This window comes from Anser brachyrhynchus (genome assembly GCF_964034855.1).
Source record: "Anser brachyrhynchus genome assembly, chromosome: 8".
NCBI classification, from domain to species: domain Eukaryota; kingdom Metazoa; phylum Chordata; class Aves; order Anseriformes; family Anatidae; genus Anser; species Anser brachyrhynchus.
Window position 1 is genome coordinate 5,139,548 of NC_137702.1, and position 22,744 is coordinate 5,162,291.

At 46.2% G+C, this 22,744-nt stretch overlaps 1 long non-coding RNA gene across 1 annotated transcript in view; it reads right to left on the reverse strand.

Annotated features, from left to right (window-relative positions):
• LOC308199117 overlaps positions 1-22,744 on the reverse strand; it is a 369,069-nt gene that overhangs the window by 116,635 nt on the left and 229,690 nt on the right. Inside the window, exon 5 of the long non-coding RNA XR_013954402.1 lies at positions 11,291-11,356. This is a non-coding gene — a long non-coding RNA (uncharacterized lncRNA). The remainder of the gene's footprint in view (positions 1-11,290; positions 11,357-22,744) is intronic.

Below are 22,744 nucleotides of genomic sequence, written 5' to 3' on the forward strand. Positions count from 1 at the left end.
TCCTCTAATGTCAGTATGTAGCACGGATCTCACAGTCACTGGGTCCTGTTGCATGATGTGAAGCTGAAATTTACAGCCAAAGTAGCTAGCAGTCACCCGCCACCCAAGGCTACGATCTGCTCTCTCCAGCACCCAAGAGGAAGCCTCAGGTTCTTGGGTGCTGGTGTTTTTCCATAGCCAAGTGTCTCTGAAACTGCAGCTCCATTTTATAGTTAGTTAATGGAAACCAACTGGAAAGATTGTCATCATCTCCAGAGGGCTGTGCCCCGTTGCATAATATATTGATGGAATAAACTGCCCTATTAAATCATCAGAGGTCCTGGGCAGAGTTGTTTCTGCACCCTAAGCTCCTACACAGATGATACCCCTTCTCTATACGAGAGGAATGAGAGGAGTTAATCCCAGGACTGAAGGCTGGGCTGCCAGAATGTAAATTTCGCCCTGCCTCCAAACACCTCTGAGCACGCAAAACAGGGACAATCAGAGCAAGGGCCTCAGCCTGGAATGAGCCACCCTAATCCTGTGGCAGCCAAATCCTCCCCCACCAACACCAGAGGGAAGCGGTTACATAGGTAGTAAGGAACTTGCAGGCAAGGGAAGGTTACCGTTGCTCTTTAGAGGGCAAAGATGAGAGTGAAAAAATAAGTGTCCTCTGGGAGGCTGGATTTTGCTGCCTGGGTTACATCTCCATACACTCAGCCCAGCTCACAGCTAGAGAGCCCTGCAGCTCTTGCAACCTTCTGCTACAGCTTTCCATCCAAAAACTCCACGTGGACTCACTTGTAAATGGCAAGAGATTAGAGAACTTCCAGTCGTCATCACTTATTCACAAAAAGTTTGGAAAAATCTTGCTTTCCCCAGGAAAAAATAAAAATGAAAAAGATCGGATCTTGAGGGAAGGGGGGAGGGGGGGGTAGAATATGTTTATAGTGTGCATTACCTAAAAAAATAATTCATATGATGAATCTTTATCTTAAAAGCCCTGGACTAAAAACAAATAAATGAATCATTCAAATTATTGTGGAAACAGCCATGTTTCATGTTATTTATGTTTAATGTTCCTTCTAGGGTTAGTTTTTTTCTTCTTATAAAGAAAGGCAGTTTTCTTAGTATTGCTGTGAATACCAATGTCAAATTCTATTTTAACAGTGCTCAGTGATGCATGAACATCCCAGAGGCAGAATTTTAAAAACACTAAAACCATTTGTTAAAGAGTAACCTAGACAAGTTGTGCAGTTTTTCTTTTCTTCTCCTGCAAACTTCATAAAGACGGGATGAAACACGGATTCACACGGATAAGCTCTGAGCCAAACCCCGTTAAAACTAACAGGAACCTTTTCCTTGATTTTATCAGAACTTTGGAGCAGAACCATACGAGTCTTTTTTTTTTTTTGTCTTTTTTTTTTTTTTTCACTGGCAACTGGTCTTTGTGGCCAAAATTATTGACAAGATTGCAGGAAGTTAAGGCATTTATTAAATGGCTAGTGGTTTTCCAACCAACTGGTATGGTACATTGTAGTTACACTTTAGAGACCTTTAAGTTGCCATCTTTAAAGTCTGAGACCAAAAATGCATCCCCAAACCAAGCAAGCCTTTGACAGGTTGCAGATGGAGAAGAGGTTTCCTGGTCTTGGAGATAACTGACATTTTCAGGGTGGTGGTGGTACATGAGAACTAACTTTCCTCTCTGATTTATTCTGAGTTTGGAAAACAAACAGTTGCATGGGCACGCAACATCAGGAGGAAATGCAAAGAGCAAAGAGATATGAATAAAGAGACCCAAGAACAGAAGGAAAGTGGGATATTATTTCTTCTTTGAATTATGATGCAAAGTTCATATTTCAGAAGGAAGCAATAATCAGAAGGTGAAACAAGTGATGCAGCTGGTCAAGCTTTCAGATAGCTCTGAAACACTGATGCTGCCCCTCATATCTTTAGCGCCTTTTTTTTTTTTTTTATGTGAGTAAAATACAAATTTGAAACAAAAACAACACCATGAAGCCTGCTGAAACCTCCTCACTTGAACTCTTCTATACTTTGAAAGCAGCAACATTCCTTTTCATATTTTAGTTTATTTTTGATGTAGTAGCAGATTTTGTTAAAAGAAATACCAGGAAATTCCTCTGCAACTCTATATGGAAACCAAATTAATAACCATGCAGTCATTTACACAGCACTGTATGAAGCCCAGTCACGCCTTCTGTGAGCAGCAGGTTTCCCTTCACCAAAACCGGAACCTCATCCTTGCTGGATCCTTTCTCAGACAGGTTACCTGGTGCGATTCTATTCCAGAGCTATTCCCTTTCAGTATTCTACTGTGGTGTTCCTATCCTCATCCTTGTACAATTAGTTATCAAGGCATAAATGTTTTTCTTCCCTGTTACACATCTTCTCACCTTGCTTTTTTTGCTTGTTTGGTTTGCACTCTACATAGTGCACCAAGGGTGCAATATTAGCTCTGCTAATTTTAGCCAGTCTTAGCCTTTTTTTTTTTGGGGGGGTGGGGGGATGACACAGCAGTGTGGGTCACAATCTCACCCCATGACGTACTGCAGGGGGTAATGATGGGCACAAAGGCCGTAGCAAGGTGCAGAGGGACTTGCTGAAGTCAGCAGTCCCCTGGCCAGCCTGCTGGGAACATGGCTTTCAGATTCCATCGTCATGAAGGACGGATGGAGGTTACCTGGCAGAGGTTACCTACAGAGCTTTGCTCTTAATACCTCTGATGTGTAAAAACGTCTTTTCTTTAAGTGATTTCCCTCAAATCCTCAGCTTATGGAATACCAATGCAAAAATGTATAGTGCTGATGTTTAACCCTGGGAGAAGAGAGGCTCTCCCTGTGAACCCAAGGTGATGCTCAGGGGCACTGGTGGATTAGCATCAGCCACAGGCCCAGCCCCTCATTTCCTTGCATGGATTAGGCCACTTCATTTAAATAAGCCCTTTGAGTGAACAGGTGCAGGCAAAATTAGCATCATTAACCAGCTGTAAAACGAGTGAGTGGCGCGCTAAATGTCTCCGTTCAGCTGCATACCAGAGAGGTTACATACATGTGCACAAGCATGTGCTGAGGATCTCTGCGAAGCCGTGTGTTACTGAGCCCTGGTCTTCAGAGAGGTGCGAACGTTAGGGCCAGCCTTGGGATTTGGCTGTTCTTTTGCATCAAGGATGTACTTTAATATAGGCTGTGGGTAATGGAAACCCAAGCGATGCAACAGTCTCTACTGGTGCTCTAAAGTTTCTAACTTTCTTTCTTAAAGACTCAAGATGTGAGTAGAAATTGTATATTGCTATGAATAACGGCAAAGAAGGGAAAACCCCAAAGCAGAGACAAAAGTAACCCAAACTATGTCAAGCTAAAAACAATTTGGGACCAAGTTTGTTGACAATAAAATGTCAACAGAATGTAGACAAGCGTCTCACCTGGCCCCAAGCTCAGCAAGGGACTTAGGCATATGCCTAATTTTAAGCACTCAATTCATGTATGTGATTTAATTGGTGTATTTTGTGAGTTTTAAATTTCATATATATTTAAGAACACTGCTGACTCAGGGGGTATATTCCTGTATTTACGTTGTAGCTACAGATTTTTCATAATTACATTACCCCTTCTGCTCTCTTCGATATTTCCATCTTTCCTCTGAGGCAGGAAAAGTCTCTCTTTCACAGTTTGTTAATCAGTTTATGATAACACAATCTTCATGGTGTTTTCCTTGGCAGCATGCCTTGGGCTGAAATTATTTAATGATCTGAGCATTAATTGAAGATTAAGGGCTGGGGTTGTCTGCACTTGAGTCTCCCATTGGATATGAACCCAAGCGAGCTGAAAACTTCTATCCTTTGCTAGGATCAGGAGTCAAAATACCAAGAAATCATGAGATCCAGGAGGCTGGTGTCATTGTGATGCTGCTTTGTGTGGATGTCACATGGCATTTAGGTTTGTATAAACATTTTCCCAAGGAAATCAGAGAAGTTTTGTCCCAATACCCTCTCCTCGTATGCACAAACACAAGCCTGGTGCAGAGAGCTGATAAAATGGCCCAAAGTCACTGATTCCCTGCGGTTCCCTCTGTCGGTTTGTCTTGCACCCCCAAATCAGTCTTTGGGGCTGGGTGCATGGATTCCCAGCCAAAACTGGTCTTGAAGAAGGACATACCAATTTCACCCTGCAGCTGAGAGTCACCTGCACTGGTCCTCCGAGGAGGACCTGGCCTGATTTTCTCTTGTGTCCCAGCCATGGTGGGCTACGTCTTTCCCACCGTGTTATTAGAAGAATTCTTAATTCTTTTACTACTCTTTTCATTTCACAAGTTTTTTAAGACAACAGCAGGTTTAAAAAAAATCCATTAAAAAAAAATCAGCAATAAAAGTGTTTTAGGAAGTGGAAGTGATGGCTTACTGATTCTTTTCCATATAGCAGGAAGACATGTGGTTCCAAAGAAAATCAAAATATAGACGAAAAAGAAAACTTCAAGAAAATTGTAAAAAGAAAATAAATTAAATAAAATAAAAATCCCAGTCTCCCCAATTAGTTAAACAGGGGAAATGAATGCCACCTGGGCTGCAGCAGATATTGGACTGTTTGGATTTTCCAGAAGAGGAAAAGAAATTCACTTTTCTCTCCCTCTCTGTCCCCACTTTTCATCTGTCTTAATTTACTGACATTATTTTGTCAGACGTCTGCCCAGCTCCAAGTCAAATAACCTTCCTCCTCCTACCTTTCTGCAGAATAAAGCAGATCCAAGAAAGGGAATACAGAGTTTATATCTGAGCAATCTTGGCACTTGGGATGTATAAACCTAAGCTTAAGCCTCACTCTCAGTTCTAGTTTGTAGGTCATCCCTTTAAAAACCTGTTGAAAATCTTTGAATAGCTGAAATTAGCCTTGTAAATACCCCACTGGCTATGCCCACCTAAATTTAAAAGGAAGGAACACCACCACAAATAATAATAAAAATTATATGGAGCCTAGATTTTGACCAGAATATTGAATAATTCTGTTATCGCATTATACTGCTTTTAGCACCGATTTGTTAAATAAACATACACAGAGGAAGAGTTACTCTGGCAAGGGGGGTGGAATAAGAGCTAACACATCTCACTGCTGAGGTCCAAAGTGTGTGTGTGCAAGCATGTCTGCCTACAGATAAAGCGCACACAGGAATTTTTCATCGTTTTGTGTTTTACATTGTGACAAGGATTTACCAGCTCAAGTGGAAAGCAGAAACAAAACCCCATTCAGGGGCGAAGCCTGTCTAAAAGACCAGAACAAATTCTGCCTTTCCCTCAGAAAGATTCTTGAGGATACAAGGAGAAGAATAAGAAAAAAAAGTAAAAAAAAAAAATAGTAATAAGAACCACAAGCATCTGGGAAGATCAAGCGACAATGACTGAAGAAACAAAGCCATTGTATCTCCAGAGGCAGAAGGAGATGCTTCACTGAAGCTTGAATACCTAATAGCTACTTTTGTTAGTAATAAATGGAAAAAAAATAGTTATTTTTTTTGAGGGTTGGGGGAGAATTAGTCCTCTAAAGCAGTAGAAGCTACTGCCTACAGTATGTAGCATGAGCTACCCAGGTGCTAAGGGCAGGGATTTAAATTTTCTTTCAAGAAATGAATAAATTCATGCAGGGGGGAGAAAGGTGGGAAGGGGAAGGAGGTTTGGGGAAAGGAGGGAAAAAAAGTAGGAAAAACATCATGAGAAATATCACAGTAGCAAAGAGAAAAGGCAGCTGAAAAAGTCAAGGATAACTAAAGAAGCACATGAAGCGTGACCTTGAAATGAGACTGATGAAGTGAGCTTTTTGGGTTGAGTGCTGGCTGGAAAAGGGGGCTTGGACCACTGCCCAAGGAAACTGCCTCCTGCTATTTAATTCCTAATGAGTTCAGGGAACAAGGATTTTGTACAGTCTTTGAAATAAACAGGATTGTGTTAAAGAAATACTTGAGACCATCATTAATTTCTACTTCTAGTGGAAACAAGCCATGAGACCCCACATCCTGGCTAATCACTTGGGTCAAAAAAGTAACATAATGTGAATTTCAGCACTATATATTATTTGGTAGGATGAAATAATTCTATATGTTCATTTCATGCCTGCAATGTGGGTCTTCAGAAGAGAAGGCTCATCACCAATTAATTATTACAGAGGTTATAATTCCTACCTTCCTCTAGGAATTCAACATTTAATATCTTATTCTCCCCTCTTCCTGTGCCAATTTTTCCATCACTATAATTGTTCTTCCTGTTTATGCAATTCTATATGCACAGTGGCTACTAAAAGTCAGCTGTTAAAACTGTTTACTGCAAATATTTACACTGTGGCCATTAGTGAAATCTGTATCTCTGAACGGATGATGGATGGCAGCGGGTCTGATCCGAGAGACCCTGCAGGATAAACAGGGAGGGAGGCAGGGGAATGTCACGTGCGGAGGCTGGGAACGCTGCCTCCTGCTCCCTAAAAAAGCAGAAGAGAAAGTACTGCGCTTGGGACATTTGCTCAGAAAAATGTTAAGGAACACAAGGTTGGTTGCTGATGCCTGTGGCATTGAGGTGCTAGAACACGTAGTAATTATTAAAGGAGGCTTTTATAAGTAATATAAGTAATATTACTTATATTACTCAGTAATAGAAAAAAGGGGGTTAATGGGTTACTGCAGCATGTAATCTAATAAAGGTTGAGTTATATGCAGACTAGGCTAACTCTTTGTACTGTACATATCAAGGCCATGCTGTGAGCGTGGAAAGCAGGTAAAGCAGAGATGCTAAAATACTAAAAAAGCTAGTTTTCAACATTTAACAGGAGATGCAGAAATTAGGTCAAGCCCTGGATGATGCTAAGAAGTCCTGACATGCTGGTCCAGGTGCTCGGGGCACTCTGGCCCAGAGGTTTCAGACGTGCATCGGGGAAGGCTGCATCCACCACGTCCCATGTGTCCGTCCCGCGGTGCTGTGCAAGGAGCTGAGACTGCCCCCAAACCCCAGAAGACCCCTGCAGGAGGCACCTCCAAGGACCACAGCACGCAGGTGTAGGACACGGAGATGTTCTCACATCACCGCACCCAGGGCCAGCATGGGCACAGCTCACGCATCCCATCCCCTAACTTCCACGCTGCCCGCTGCATTTCTCTGCTTTGCTAGTAGGTGTCATTTCCAATTCTTCACCTGTGCTCACTTCTGCATGTATGGTTTTGCTTTTAGAGACGTGGCCCGTTTTGGATGCCCTTTCCTCCGGGCATGCTGGGGTCTGGGCTGCCAGCCAGCAGCTCCTAGATGGACGATGAACAGCCCACTGCCTTCCAGAAAAGATGGATCTCAAATGATCATTTTGCACATTTTTTTTTGCCCTAGATGTTCTTTCAGAAGAAACTGGTGAGGCAAAGCACATACTCTCGTGAAACAGACTCACTGAAAAATAACAAAAGGAAATCCCCTCCAAATACAGCATTATTTTGGAACAGCAAAAATAAGTGGGTATTCCATATTAATCAAACACATATTTGATGAAATAACGGTTTGGGCTTTGTTCAGTGTTAATAGGAGTTTTTCCACCTGGTGCTATCAAATCAGCCTTCAAAGAAGAGTCACCCAATACAAACATGCATACGCCTCTTTCAGCCAAGTCTGAAATCCTAACTGCACCAACGAGAGAAGCAGGAAGGTGACATTTGCTGGAAAACTGCAAACAAACAAATGAGTACATCTTAGGATAGAGACCAGCTCCACACCATGGTCATCATCAGAGTTAGGAGTCTAATTTGTAAATCAGGATAGCACATAGTCTTAAAGTACGTGCCTAGGTTCCTTGTTTAAACCTCAGCATGCGTTTAAATCCTCTTTTGCAGGGTCAGACTATCCTGATGATCCAGCTGATGTACGTCACGGAGCATGTCCTATGGGGAAATAACTTGGCAATTTACTCTGGATTTAAGATAGGGCTTGTGCGCACATGAAAAACACTGTGTGACTTATGCCTGGATGATGTGATGGTTTGGGAAACGTTTCACGTGTTATTAAATCTGTTTGAGATTCTGAATTCCGTCTTCTCTGTTGTCATTTTAATTCCTAGACAAATGGAAAATCCATACAGAAACAACCTGGCTAATAACACTGGTGAGCATCCCCAAGGAGAGCGATCTCCCCAAGCAATTGGCCAGTAGGCAAAGCAAATTGGGCTGGGGCATAGAGACAGACACGGGGCTCATCTGAGCCAAGAAGCAAGGGAGTCCGGAGGAAAAAAAAAAAGGGATGGGACCTTCCTTGTGCACTGTAGGGAGGAGATGAAGACAGAGAAATTCTGTGCTCCACAGGAGACATCACATAAGAACAACAGGAAAATGGATGTAGACAATATGGGCCCAAATCCTACCAAGGAATTAGGATTATGGAAGAGTCTGAGACAAGGAGGAGCTAGTAGCTGTTTTAGGCAGGTCACAGCTTTGCTGGCATCTGTGGCAGAAGGAGGAGGTGATCCGTGGGCTGGCAGAGGGGTGACCCAGCGTCACGCAGCAGCTCCTTGCAGCAGGACCGGGGACCAGCTCACAAAGCTCAACCTCTCCCTCCCCAGAGGAGCCACGTTTCGGTGTCATTCAACCCTTACTAATCCGTGCCAGAAGCACAGCGATGTTAGTCTTCCACACACACCTGCAAAGGGAACTACAAAAATCTGTTTGGGTGAAAATGCTCTTCTCTGCTGGCTGCAAAGCAACAACCCTCCATTTGCCTCCTTGCGGTGCAGGTGCCCCTCTGATCAAAGGGAAAACAAGCCCTTTCTTGAATACAGCCTTTCATTTTGCACAAAGTGCCTTCCCTCACACACCAAAATTAACCTCAGCGCAGGTAGTTTTCCGTTTGTAGCTCAGCCTTCTTTGTGGGAAAGTTTATTTTTGGCCAAGAGTATAAATGCTCGGCCCAATTAGCCATTGCTGCAAAAAGGTCTCTTAAAGGCAGCCAGGGTGGGATTAGTCATTCCTGCTTTGCTCCACGCAGCACCTGCCAAACTCCACACAGCCCTTTGCTGCGTTCAACGGGGGATGGATGGGGTCTGAGGGTATCATCTTTGATTTCTCTCTGTAAGGTATTTTATTTCTCCTGGCACTCCCAGAGCTCAGGCTTGGAAGTGTTTATGACATGGTTTGATGTCAACGTGAGTTTTCCATGCCCCTCTGTTGCATTCTTGCTTCTCATTCCCCCACGTGCTACTTGGCTCTGATCTACCTCCTTTTTTTTTTTTTTTCCCCACCTTTTGGTTTCATGGCAAAAGACATCCTATGGAGCAACAGAAGGAAGGATCTGAGCAGAAAGCCACTTGTCTTCTGTCTGGCTGAGAGCGCAGAACTGGGCTCAGGACACCGTAACATCTGCATCTTATCCATCCCCCCCAGGCTGCTGGTGGAGCCACAGCAGGCACCGTGAAGGAAGGGGTGCTCCCTCACCCCTCTGCCTTGGAACAATTACACTGAAATTAATTAACTTCAACGTAACTGACTTGAAGCTCATGTTGACAAGTGGTTTCAGACTCAGGTTTTAGATGAACCTGACCTCAGATGACACCTTCAAATTCAGTTTTGGAGGCAAGAAAGTTGCATAAAATGACAGGGCATCACCATCTCCACCATCACGGAGGCTGGCGGAGAAACCAAGAGCAGCCTTCTGCCACCTCCACCAGCCCTGGCATGGGGGCTTTTATTTCCCCCTCCCTAAAACAAAGGCAGTCGGGGCTTACAAGGAGTGCCATTGAAGTGATAAGCATGCTCTGCTCCCCGTTGTTGACTTTCGAGTGGCATTTCCTCTGTGAGGAATGTGCCCCACAACAAGGTATTTATACCTGGCTGCAACACAGGCTCGCTTTTCACCAGTGCCTGCTGCACATACCGCAGAGAGGTGTTGGGAGGATTAATTACTTAGTGTTTGCAGAGGGCTTTGAAGATAAAATGTGCCAAGTAATTATTATGTGTTTTACTGATTTGGGCATGCATGGACAATTTTTTTTTTTAACAGTTTGTTGATTTTGTTGACAGGCAATCTGGGACAAAGCTACATTTCTTGTGAGGTTTCTTTTTTAATATTATTTTTAATAGGCTTTTTAATTGCAGTATTTACTTTAGTCACCTATTAAATAGCTAATTACTTGTGATCCTGTTTAGATTTCTGTTTAGCACAGACAACAATTACATCTTTTCTCTCACAGCCCACAGTTACTGCATTACATGCTGGGCTCAATCTATTTTTTTTCCCTGTAAACTGTGAGGACTTTCTGACTGCAAAAACTTATTTTCCTGGTCGAGCTCCATAATGTGGAATTGATCTCAGTAACGGCTTTTCTGGGTTGCCCATGAGAAAGGGAACAGGAGGAGAGCTGAATTTGACAATGTATAAACATGACCGATCCTTTGTCCCCCTGAAAGGGGTAAGTGGGACATCGGGGTGAATGGGAGAGGCCAAGACAACAGGGTATGGAAAGGCTGCAGAAAACAGATGCAAAGTGCTGACTACAAAAAGGTGCCAGTAACAAAACCTCAGGAGGTAATTAGGTTTTAATTTGAACAGGACAAGCAAGTGGATATCTGGGGACTGGTGACACTCCCTGCTATCTGAGCTCCATGTAAAGCCCTGGTAGGAACATTGGTGCCAGCAACAGGGAGGACAGCAGAGGATTTTTCATGGAGGGCAACCCAAGAGAGCTCAACCAGCCACCTGTGCACTTTCCTGTCGGTTTGATGTCCTCCGCAGTATGTAAACCACCGCTTCCACTTCCACAAACACCCAATTAAAGAGAAAGACCTCAATAAACAGAATTTGACAGGTTGCTTCTATTTTACTTCCTCACCGCTTAACGCCGACGCTAAGCTCCTCTGCAGCGTGCAGGTGTTTGTGGAGGGTCAAACCTAGCTCAGAAATTGCCACCACCACAGCCAGGAAGAGTCTCCTCTTTGGTACGCCCTTAACCCAATTTATTGCTGCTCAGTAACCTGCTACATGGACATTTCTAAGCTGAGAGAAGCTTAGACGAGATTATTTTTTTGCCCATCCCATGCTGAAAGGACAACTAGTCTCGCAGGCTGAACTGAAGACCTTCCCAAGAGTGGTACATGAAAATGAAATCTCTTTTTTTTTTTTTGCTGAGCCAGCATTTGATTGCACTTTTCTCTTCATTTCTGCTCTGTAGGTTTTGTTTTCCCCCACACAGACTGCTGAGGAAGCAGTTGCAGCCAGAGGTGAAAAGGAAGAGGTCAGGGTGAAGAGGTGAAAAGGAACTCGGCTGTCTGCTCAGTTATCTACACGTACCTGTACTTGAGCCAGCCACTTCAGGTCTCGCTGTCTGTTGTAAAACTCATACAGACTTGGCCTCATCTGAAAATAAATAAATAAATAAATTAATTAATTAATTAAATGGAACAAGGTAAGCCTAACATAGCCTGGACATGAAGAGAACACATATTCCATGTGTAGGCAAAAACCATCCCTCCTCCAAATTCAATGAGCTATGAAGTTCACGCTAAGACATAAGACACTGCAGGAATCCCACCCACATGATGCTCTTCCCAGCACATCTCCACCTAGACCGGAGCTGAAGCAGAGCTAGCAGTTGTAAAGGCTGGATTTGCCTCGCTGCAATGCCATCCAGAGGCCAGATAGCTCCAGGAGGATATGCTGCCATGCATGCATGGGGAGAGAGTTGACACCTTACAGATACCCTGCAATGTGCCTACCTCTGTATTTACTTTTCACAGGTTTTACAGCAGCAGCACGCATTGCAACAACAACTTTTTTTCTTTTTTCTTTTTTTTTTTTTCCTTAGAAATTCACAGCAGGTGCAGCACTGTAAAGGATGCTCGCCAGGAGAAAAAATCCTTCCAACCCTGCTCGTCTGCAGCCAGCCCCACCATCTCCAACTGAGGACAAAACAATCCTGCTAATAATTGCATACGTTAAAATCTTTACAAGTATAGAAGCCCCTCCAGGGGTTCTGCCATCAGGTTTAACAGCGCCCTACCTCCCAAGTATTAAAGGGCAGGCCAGATCAGGGGTATCGTGTTTTTCCAGGCATGATACACAAAGGAACAGAAAAACAACTGTCTCATTGTTTAGAGCATCCCTAAATATTGCCAGTAAAGATCTGGTCAACTTTCCACAGGCTGCGGCTTCAGAGAATTTTCCATTGGGGTGATTTATTTCATCAAAACAGCTCTCAGGCCACCAGCTGTTAAAGCACTTGTGGAAAGGGCCGACTTGGTTCTCATTATTCACTGTAGGTTTCCCTTAATAGAATCAAACTGGTTAATAAGTGCTAATGCCGGTAACACGGTCCTCTGTACTTTGACCTAAATCCTCCTCCCGCTCCCAAGGGGGTGGATACAGGAAGAGTGCTGCACTATTTCCTCCAGTGCACGGATGGGCAAAATTAACCCCTGCAGGCAGTCCTCACCCACCGTGTTTTGGGCGCACTTTGAGATCCAGGCTCTGTTGTACCGGGTACAGTGCAAAATCCTACCCAAAAACACTGATCCCAAACGGTTCGTGCCGCATTAGCATCCACACCATGGTTTCAGCCTCGGTTCTCCGGAGTGACCTTTCCCTGTTCCACGCAGCCAGTTCAGAAAGTCAAAGCTGTTTTTTTAATAAAAAGAGAAGAAGTGGCACAAACAGTTTCCTACGCTTGGTAATTGCACAGCCACTTTGAGTACACAGTAAGAAAGCAAATATTACTGTGAAATTAAGCCTTTTTTTTTTTTTTTTCCAGGAGAATATCCAGAAAAATCAGATCTCTATAAACACTGAAAAGGTCATCATATTTTTGTCAGGTTCATTTGTCATGTCAGATGCAAGTGAAATGGTTCATTTAGCTACTTACATTGCTACACAACACAGCTTGCAGTTTTAGGCGTACAAACCACACGTGCTTCTATAGGACGTACACAGTGCTGCGACAAAAGCAGCTCACACAAGCAGGTCTAGGGCAGAGTGAGGTGGTTCAGGAAGAATAGGGGTGAAACAGGGTGGCTGTATTCCCACTGCTCCCAATCCCAGCAAAAGCACATGTTGCTGCCCAAGGAATTGGCCCTGAAGCACCTCTGGAGTGGAGATAGCCATCCTTAGGCTTCAGAGTTAACGCCCCAGGGCGCCGGGAGCGTCACCACACCGCCACCTCCCAGCTGCAGGAGCGGAGGCAGCGCTGACCTCCCGCACCGCCTCTGCCCATGCTCTCCAGTAGAGTTTTGGCAGCTGAGAGGAGGAAGGAAGGAATGTAGACTCCTCCAGCCACCGAGCTAATGGCTTTCAATGTGTAATTAGCGTCATTCTTGAAAACCCATGTCTTGTCACCACTCTAAATGTGTTCAGCTTCTGTTTCCTCATTATTCTGGATCTAATTTTTCCACTAGATTAAGGAGATACTATTTTTTTTCCCCCAGAAAAACCCCCTCTCATGTGAAACAGAGTAGATGATTAAGAGATGACTGAAAACCTCCTGGCCTGCTCTTTGCATGTTAAACATTTGCCTGAGGAAGGACAAGTATCCACTATGCAGTTTGGAGGTTTGACAAAATCTGATGTATTGAGCAAAGGCTAACAGATCCCCTAGTCGTATCTAGTCCTGGGTAACACAGTTCTTTAGAACTAATTACACATACTGACAATGAAATTAATTAAAGACTAAATTTCCTGTATTGGCAATAGCAGTTTGATGGGATTTCAGACTGCCCCGAAAATCCCGAAGTCATACACCCTCAGGGAGCTAATTTAGGAGATTAGTCAGCACATGGTCTCATTATCATTACTGGGGAAAAGCAGGTACCTTGAGAGGCAAAGTCAACTTTGAGTCACTTAATGGAGAGGTTCTCGCTCTACTTTCCCCGTCTCTATCAGAGAAAACCCACTCCAGTTGCTGCAATCAGAAAAAAATGACTCGATATCTCCGCTGCTAATTGAAACGTGAGTTTTATAACCCCACAGCACTTCCCCAGGTTCCCGGTGCCTGTTCCCACCTCCTCCCCAGCAGGAGGCTGTGCCGTGGTGGTGGGCTTCGGGGGCACTCCAGCTGGGTGAGCTGGAGAAATGCACTCAGCTGCCTGAACGCATAACAGCAATTCAGAGTTACACATTACACAACATCGCCGCTCTCTCACCCTGTTTCAGTTTGATCTGATTTTTAGTTGCAAGCCAGCACAACTGCAGGGTTTTGAGGGGTGATGCACTTTCTTTCGCTTGCCCCGAGACAGACAGACTTAGGAAATGCCACAGAAATCAACTGCTAGGAAAATGCAAGAATCGAACAGTTCAGCTTTCAAGAGTCAGATAATGGCAAACAGAAGGTTGAACTTTTCCCCTCGTGTGCATATGCATTGTGATTCATTGCATACTCCTCTTATGCTATTCCTCAGCTATTGCAGTATGCCATAATTTGTCTCAAGAGGCAAACAGTAGTTTGCAGAGCTGCATACTTGTCTCCAAGCAGCAGGGCAAGGCTGAGTTCACAGCAGCTCATCCCCTCCGCTGTGCCCAATGTGCTGCAAATAACAGAAAGCTTGCTGGCATCTGAGAGAAGCAAGAGCGGGGCTGCTCCCTAAAGAAAATCCAGAAAAAAAAAAAAAGAAAAAAAAAAAAGCAACAGCTCAGGAACAGGGCAAGGGGCCGGTGATCCTGCAATGTAGCTCAGGCAGGGTGGACAGACAATCTCTGAGATCAAGTGGGGTCCATTGAAGGTCTCAGGTGTGGCTGGTCAGAGCAGATAAGCTCTGTTAGTGGCCTCGGGACCCCAGCCTGGTACACGGATGTCCCTGCAACATAGCCACCTGACTTGTACCTTCAGGCATCTCAAGCCATGAAGCCAGGTGTGGGGTGCTGGCAAGGCTGGCTGTGCTGCTTCAGGTCAAGCAGCTTGCCCTGTGGCTAAGCTGTGCAGGATTTAGCCCTTGAGGATAGAAGAATGGGTAGGTTTGGGTCACTCCTGGCAGCACCCTGCAGGGAGCTCATCACCCCCAGCACACAGCTCAGGAAGAGCCCAGCTGGAAGAAGGGAGCCTGAAGTCACGGCTTTGTGTCCAAGCATCCACACCACTGCTCCTCCCCAGCCAGCTCGGACCGGCGAAGCCTGGCACGGCAAACTTCTCCACGAAAAGGTCCCCGAGCAGACCTCTTTCACCCAGCTGCAGTGATGATAGCGCTGAAGTCAGCGTAACCCTGACCCAGCCCAGCCTGCTGCCCGGGGACCCTGCCTGGGAGCAGGACACACGCTTCCCCAGCACTGCAGGCAGAGCGATCAGCAATTCCCACGCAGATGAGCCCTGGGAGAGGAGCAGCCATCAGCAGCAGGACTCACAGTTCTGGGAAGCGCAGCCCTCCGCTCTCAGAAATATCTCGCCGCAGGAGTAATGCGGTTCAAATCTTGCAAGTATAAAAAAAAAAAAAAAGAAGAAAAAAGTAATGGGAACCAGATGCTGCCGTACCTTAGATTAGAATCTATGTTTAGATTTCCAAGATAATTTTTATCTCCTGTACTTTGGCTAATGTAAGGCTGATATGATAAATGGATTTTCTATGGAGGCTGAAAACAGCCCGCCCGCCTCAAAACGCAACCCGATACGCAGTTGTCTGCGGCGGGGAGACAGAGAAGAGAAACAGGACTGGCGTGAAGGAGGGTCAGGCCGGGATGGAGGATGTGCTACATGGAGGAGGTCAAACGACCCTGGGCTGGTGCTGGAGGAGGAGGAGCTGCGCGGGGCGGTGGGGAGGATCGTCCTGCAGGGCCCCCCTGCTCCGTCCCTCCCTTCAGCACTGCAGCTTTCCCAGCCCAGGGCAGCATCCGAGAGACTCCCAGAGAGCTGCCACTGCTGCAGGAAAGCAAAACCAAGGCTTTTAAATCCTGAATGGGGTGTAGACCTCCCTGCACATCCACATCCTCCTTAACTGACTCGAACCTCATTTTTTGAAGCCTTCTTTTTCTCTATAACTGCTCTGACACATCCTTTACTGCTCCCTCTCCCCATTACCACAACACCTGGATTGTCTTTTCACACCTCTTTTTCACTGCCCCATTGAAGCAACAGCCACAAAGTTTTGGTCTTTTCTTGGTCTGCAACCAAAAGGGCCAATGGCATTAAAAAAAATAAATAAATTAAAAAAAAGCAGGGTGGGTGGAACAAAATAAAGATTTTATTTTTTTCTGAATTATTTTTATTATTATTTTCCAGCCTGAAAGCCCTTGGCAACAGAAAACTCATCGGTTCTTTCTAGCATTGTAAGTGGAGATTATGTAATATTTACAGTGATATTAATGCAATCAATCAGCGTCAGCAAGTGGAGATGTGGGAGCCAGCTATGCACATGAGAGAAAAGTGGGGAAAAGGAAAGCACAAAGAGGTCCCTGTGATGGCTGGGGAGGGATGCCAAATATTTTCACTGCTTTCCAAACTAATATGTTACAAAATAACACAATCAGCTTTGGCCCAGTTCATTAAAAATAATTAACTTGACTGCTCAGTGACTTCCCTGCAGACTTGAGATGCCCACCAGCGCCCAGGCACTCGCATCAACACCTTTCCTCCTCCCATTCAACAAGGAAGACTTTGCCCAGCCCTGCTCGAACTCAGTCCCAAAAGAGGTAAAAGGACCCCTTGTTGGATCTTGGGTTACTGGGAATGGTGAAAACGTAATGGATCGAGGGCCTGCACTGAACAGAAGGGCTTTGCTGCTGCCCCATGTGCATGCAACAAAGTGCCAAGGACTGAAAAGAGGCCTTTCTTTCCCAGGCATGCCACTTGCAGCTGCCGGGCAAGGGACTTTGCAAGCCTGAGAGGCACACAAGTAGCTGCTTCTGCTGCTTTGTTTGCTTTTTCCTTTTTTTTTGGTGGAAATATCAGGGTCCGGAGGGGATTGCTTCCAGAACTGGATTTTTGCATGGCCATTGGCAAAATCTTTGGCAGCAGGGAAGAGGCAGCATTTTGCTGTAGGATGGTGGGAAGCGGGGCCTGCAGATGACTCCAGCACAGCTCCAAACTCGCTCACTTGCTCTGCCTGTGCACAGCTGCCACCAGGCAGGCTGGAACGGGGTCAGCAGTTGGCTCGCAAGGATCTGGGACCATGCCGAGGAGCAACAGCTGGGAGGTGTGCTCTGGTCCCTGTCTACCAGGATAGAAACACGCTCAAGCGTTGCTAAACCCTATCTTGGAATAAGCCTTTCTTAAACAACTGCTATTGATGTTTGGGCCTCAGCTTACAGTTTGGCAGAGGCCAAGTCTCGTGATTCAGATCCCAATGTGGATTTTCTCAAGCTCTGAGGATGCTGGGACCAGGGGTCACCGCTGCTCCGGGTGATGGGCTCTTCTCCTTAGTAGAATTGAGCAAATCCAGTCAGAATAACAGATCAGGGCACAGACACATAAACAAGATGAATATTACCTTCAAGAGAGACCAGAAGGGAGGTATTAATTTAGTTTTCTTTATTTTAAAATGGTCACGTAACTGTCAAGATACAGAGCAGGATGGTTCTTACACTTGTTTGACCAAGAACCAGAAGTGTGCTGGGGTCACGGTCAAAGCAGAGATACCCAAGAAAGATATTTCTCCATGGACCTCCTGCCAGAGGCAGGGACTGAATAAAGTCCCACACCTTCTGAGAGGTTTCAGCCACCATCCCTGGTTGAAAGGGAAGGGACGGCAGAGTGGCAGAGCATCTGCTGCTGAGCTTCTGACCACTGTGCAGATGGAGACAGTGCTAGAGTGGATGCCTCCTTTAACCCTGAGTTTGGAAAGAGCTATTAGCTCAGCCCTGATTGAGAAATGCCTGTCCTCCAGAGGAAAATCAGCATGCGGGAGGCAGTCTGTGTTCAAAGAGCAGACCTCCCCAACCAGTTCGCTTGCAGTAAGAGCCAGTCATCCTTGAACAAGCAACGTGTAATCACTTTAGGCTCCTTTCCATTTAGGAGAGCAACTCCTGGGGAAAGCTTGACATCAGATTCTGCCCTGGTCACAGAGTGCAAGAGGTGTCTGAGGCCAAGTTTGGTGCATTTTTGTGTCCTGAGCCATGCTCCTTGTTCCCCTCCGACCCAGGGAGTCTGTTTCGGGCTGAATTCCTAGTGACACGAGCAGGAATTCCTAGAATAGGACCCTTGTGCATAGATGGACGAGCAAACTGTTTTGACCACTGAGCAACCACAACCACAACCACTTCCATTAACTCCAACCTTTTGCTCCAGCGTTAAGTTTCCTTCTATACACTTGGAAGCTTTCTTCTGGGAGAAGTTCAGTGCTTTCTGGGAAAAATGGCTCCTTTTTGCTGCTTCAGGGACCCGTCCCTTACACCACGGAGATGCCTATAAGTTACCCTAGAAACCTTTGCCACTGGGGCAAATATTCTCTTCCTTCGCCCCCAGACAAACTTTAATCACGTTGCTTAAGCAACTAAGCAGGTGGCTGATCTTCCTCTGATCTCTTCACAGTCTCAGTAGAGAGATTGTTCTTCCAGGGAGCAGTTCAGAGCAGGAATTAACCTCGCGTGCAGGGAAGGGTCTTACAGTGTGACCTCCCCACTGTATGGAGGAGCTGTTGGGCGATGAACTGTGTAAGCCAGGCACCGAAGTCAGAAGCTTTAAGCAGACACCTGACGGTAGACGAGATGAGCACTCCTCTGGTACTCTGCCCCTTGTATCTCAGTCCCAGTGGGAAATGCCTCATCTGTGCTTCAAAATCTGGCCACATCTTTCTCGAACTGACCAAGAACTGATACTGGATAGAAAAGCAACCTAAAAGCCCAGAAACTCTCACTCCAGAAGGTCAGAGAGGGGAGAAGCAGTCATTTTCATGGCCTGTGGTGATATTCACAGTTTTCTCTGTGTCTCACTGAGGCAAAAATTATGCAATACCCTGACCGTACATCTATCCACACTCACGATGCTTTAACAATCTGGTTTCTCAGCTGGAGTCTGCAGCCAAAGTATATTAAGCAATGGGCCCGTGAGTTGAACATATGCTATCAGCGAGGTCTCGTTTTATTGTTGCCACTTACTATTTCATAACAGGAGGGGAACGCACATGGGGCTGCTCTCGGGACGGGAACAAGGAAGCCCTGAATTCATTGACATCGCTGGGCCACTTGCTGCCACAAGTCCAAAAAAGCTGTCCGGTTTTGACCTGCCCAGCTAGGGCTAACGGAAGGAATCACTGATGACAAAAGCAACTGCAATAAGATCCAGAGATGAGAGCAATCACCCCGCCACCGCGTTACAGGCTAACACGGAGTAAGAGAAACTGAGCTGAGCATGAGCTGAAGATGAAAGATTGCATAGCAAGAGCTGCTCACCCCGGTCCAGGAGAACCCCGGGCTTGGCCAGCAGTCCCAGCTAATGCCGAGTCCATCCTGTTTGATTATAAACACAGAGCAGCACTTGGCCGCTGCTCTTGTCTGGATTTCCATTTGTGCTGATAATACACATATTTTTAAAGGCGATGTTAATTGCAGCACTAGATTTATTAGCGTGAATATTATCCATCCCTTCCTTTCACCTCCCTCTCTCCGGCTCAATTCATCATTTTTACAAGAGGTTGAGCGGTCCGACGCGAGGACCACACCTCCTCTGCTTTCGGGGGATGGCAATGCGAACGCCAGCTCCACCACCACCCATGGGTCCGACAGGACGAGCTCACAGAAAGTTGTGGGAAGGTGGCCGAGCCGAGCTCTGGGGCCAGTTATATTACTTTCTCCTGATAGACTGAGAAGCTCAAGGTGCCAGCAACGTTGCATCTACTTTGCAGCAGGGCAATGAGAGCTAAGAGCTATTGGGGTGGGATCCAAACCACATCCTCCTGTCGAGGCTGCTAAAATGGCCGAGCGTGCAGCACGAAGCCGTATAAAGCTGCGAGGATAACAGCCCTCGTTTGGTGCCAGGCTCGAAGCTAAAGCAAGTTTTACAGGAGGAGAGTTACGGGCCTCTAACGGAACATAAACTGAGTTTCTGTGCACAGCAGAAAGTGTGTGCCTGGTGTCTGTGTGTATCCCTGCAAACTGCATCCTTAAATGTAAGCGCTGGCGGTGCCAAACAATTACGATGTTTATAGAAACTGATGGCCTACATCTGTTTAAAATACTACTCGGTGTTTAGACGGGTGGAATAGAAAACATTCTGCAAAGAGTAAGCAGATATTGTATGGCTTGATGGACTTTTTTTTTTTTTTAAGCAAGGACTCACACTACATTGATTAACTACTCAAACTCATTAGCACTGCGCGCACTGCAGAGTGAAGGCATGCCATAAACCTGCCTTCCTCTGACAGAGAATTAACCAATTGTAAGGAAATTCTTCCAGAGGATAAACCCAGTTTGGGACTACACTGAAGTAGGGTTGCAGTCCCATATCCCAGCACCTTCAGAGGGATCTTAGGCAACCTGGGACTGCTTCAGCAACAGCCAGCCCCCAGGACGTGCTGGGATTCGGCAGCCCACCTTCCCTCCGACGCAGCAGCGACGTACAGCATGGTAACACCCAGATTCTTACACATACCTGAAGGCTTGCCTGCATGGCCATCCTTATTTTGCTGCTCCCTGAGCAGGGACTGCCGCATTGTAGTGCTTTGCCCCCTGAACAATCACAGCGGCCTTTCTTCATTAGCGACTTGAACTCTTGCTTCAAGTCTCCCCATTTCGGGTGACACTGCTTTTAGAACAAAAGGCCCGTTCATCAGAGAAGCCTCTGGAGTTCACTTTCCAATTTTTCACGTTTATCTTGGGGGGTGGGGTGCAAGTTTTATGGACAAAACACACAGATACCCCAGAAGAGACACCCTGCTCTGGATCTCATTATAGCCAAGTCCCCTTGGGCACAGCTCCTGTGCAGCAAGTGGGAAGGTCTCTCTGTTACACAGAAAACAAATGTATGGCATAAAAAAATCCAGCTCTGGAGCTTTCCCATAGTTAATTGCCAGGGTTATTATGGTGTCTAGCTTAGTAAAAGACTTGCAGTTTCCATTCTTCTCTTCCTCCCACCCAACCCCTTGTATTTTTAAGACCACTTATGTCACACACACGCAAGACTCCAGCACGAAGAGGCAGCCACATCAAACATGGCAAACAAGCAGCCTCCAACTCTTCCAAGCCCTCGCCCCTTCTCAGTGTATGCACTGCAAATTAATATGCAAATTATGTAAATTAGAAACACGTGTAGAGTGGAAGTCATTCTCCCTGGCACTGACTACCCCCAGGCCCTACACAAGCCCTGCAGCCCTACACAAGCCCTGCAGCCTTCCCAACAGGATCGTGGATGGCTCTGGGTGAAGCATTGCACCCTTCCGTGCAGCTCCCTGAACCAGCACGAGGGCAGCGAGGGGTGGCACAGAGGGGTACCCCACAGCAGCTGTCCCTGAAGATGAGCCCGAAGAACCATTGCTTTTCCTGCCCAGGCCCCAAACACCACGTAGGTCCCTGCTCAGCACCACAAGGCAGCTCAGGGCAGCCGGACTCATGCAAGAAGCCGGATGGGGACTGCACCTCCCCTTTGGAGAGATGCTCTCCGGGGCATTAGGATGGTGTTAGCAATGCACTTCACAGCAAAACCACTCCAAAAGCCCTACGCGTGCCCAGCTCCATGGCACAGATGCTTCACCCTGCTTGTCGCTGCTCCCACGGGGAGCACCCCATCCCCTCGGCAGCGACACTGTCCGCGTGGGGCTCTGCGTATTGTTCCAGCACTGCTGCCTCTCCCCCAGTCCCAGAGCGGAGCTGTGTAAAACATGCACACATTTTCATCACTTAACTTATGGCTGCCCTGGGGGAATCTGCATAAGATTACCCAGTGCTCTTTAAATCAGTCCCAGAACAACCTTTTCCAGCCACTGCCAAACCAGAGCTTTTCCAGCAGAGCCGCATTCTTCTTTCCTCTATATGAAAATCCCTTTTTTTCAGACCAGCTCAGCTGTTACACTTGGGTACTAGCTGATGGAAACACACACAAATACCTGTATGACCCCACTGAGATTAATGGAAAAAATTGCTGTTAGATTCGAGGAGAGGGGAACAGAATTTCACACCCATTTTTTCCCAGAAAGGAAGAAAAATGAAAGGAAGGAGGGAAAAAGATCAGTTGAAGCCCCAGTGCAGCCCACGCTGAAGGAAAACTTGACTGCTTTCATAACCCCTGTGGATGACAAAAATATCACAGGTTTTTATTACCATTTTATGTCTGAGACTTGTGAGGACGCCCAGCATGACTGTGTACCAGAGCAAGTCCAAGCCACTGCTGTCCGTTACATGGGGACAGTCCTGGGGACATCTCTGGACGATGCTGAAGGGCAGGAGACCAGCTGCATCTGAGGGGATATGGCACTGCTGTCCGGGCAAGGCTTCACATCGAGGTCAGGGCTGAGATAACAAGTTGGCCCTATGTGGCCGACGGCTGGATCTGCTACAGACCGACATTCCTATAGGAACAGGCTCTGAGGCAGCTCACATCAGCATTTAGCTGGAAGAAATCCCAGGGATCAGGGGAATCAAAGTGTTACCAATAAAGAGCCTTTTCTCACCCTCCCAAATCCAGACTCCAAACAGTGGGATGCAAAAGGGAGGATTTCTCATAAGGATTTCTGAACAGCTCCTGCAGGAAATGGCACATTTAGCACTTGTTTCATGGCTTTGTTTTCACCACGTTTCCTTCGTGCCCCTCTCCCAAGCTCCGCTGATGGCAACAGCAGTACAGGATCTCTAAGCAAATCCTTTGATATTTAAGAGCACCACAGTGCACTTCTGGCAAAGCGA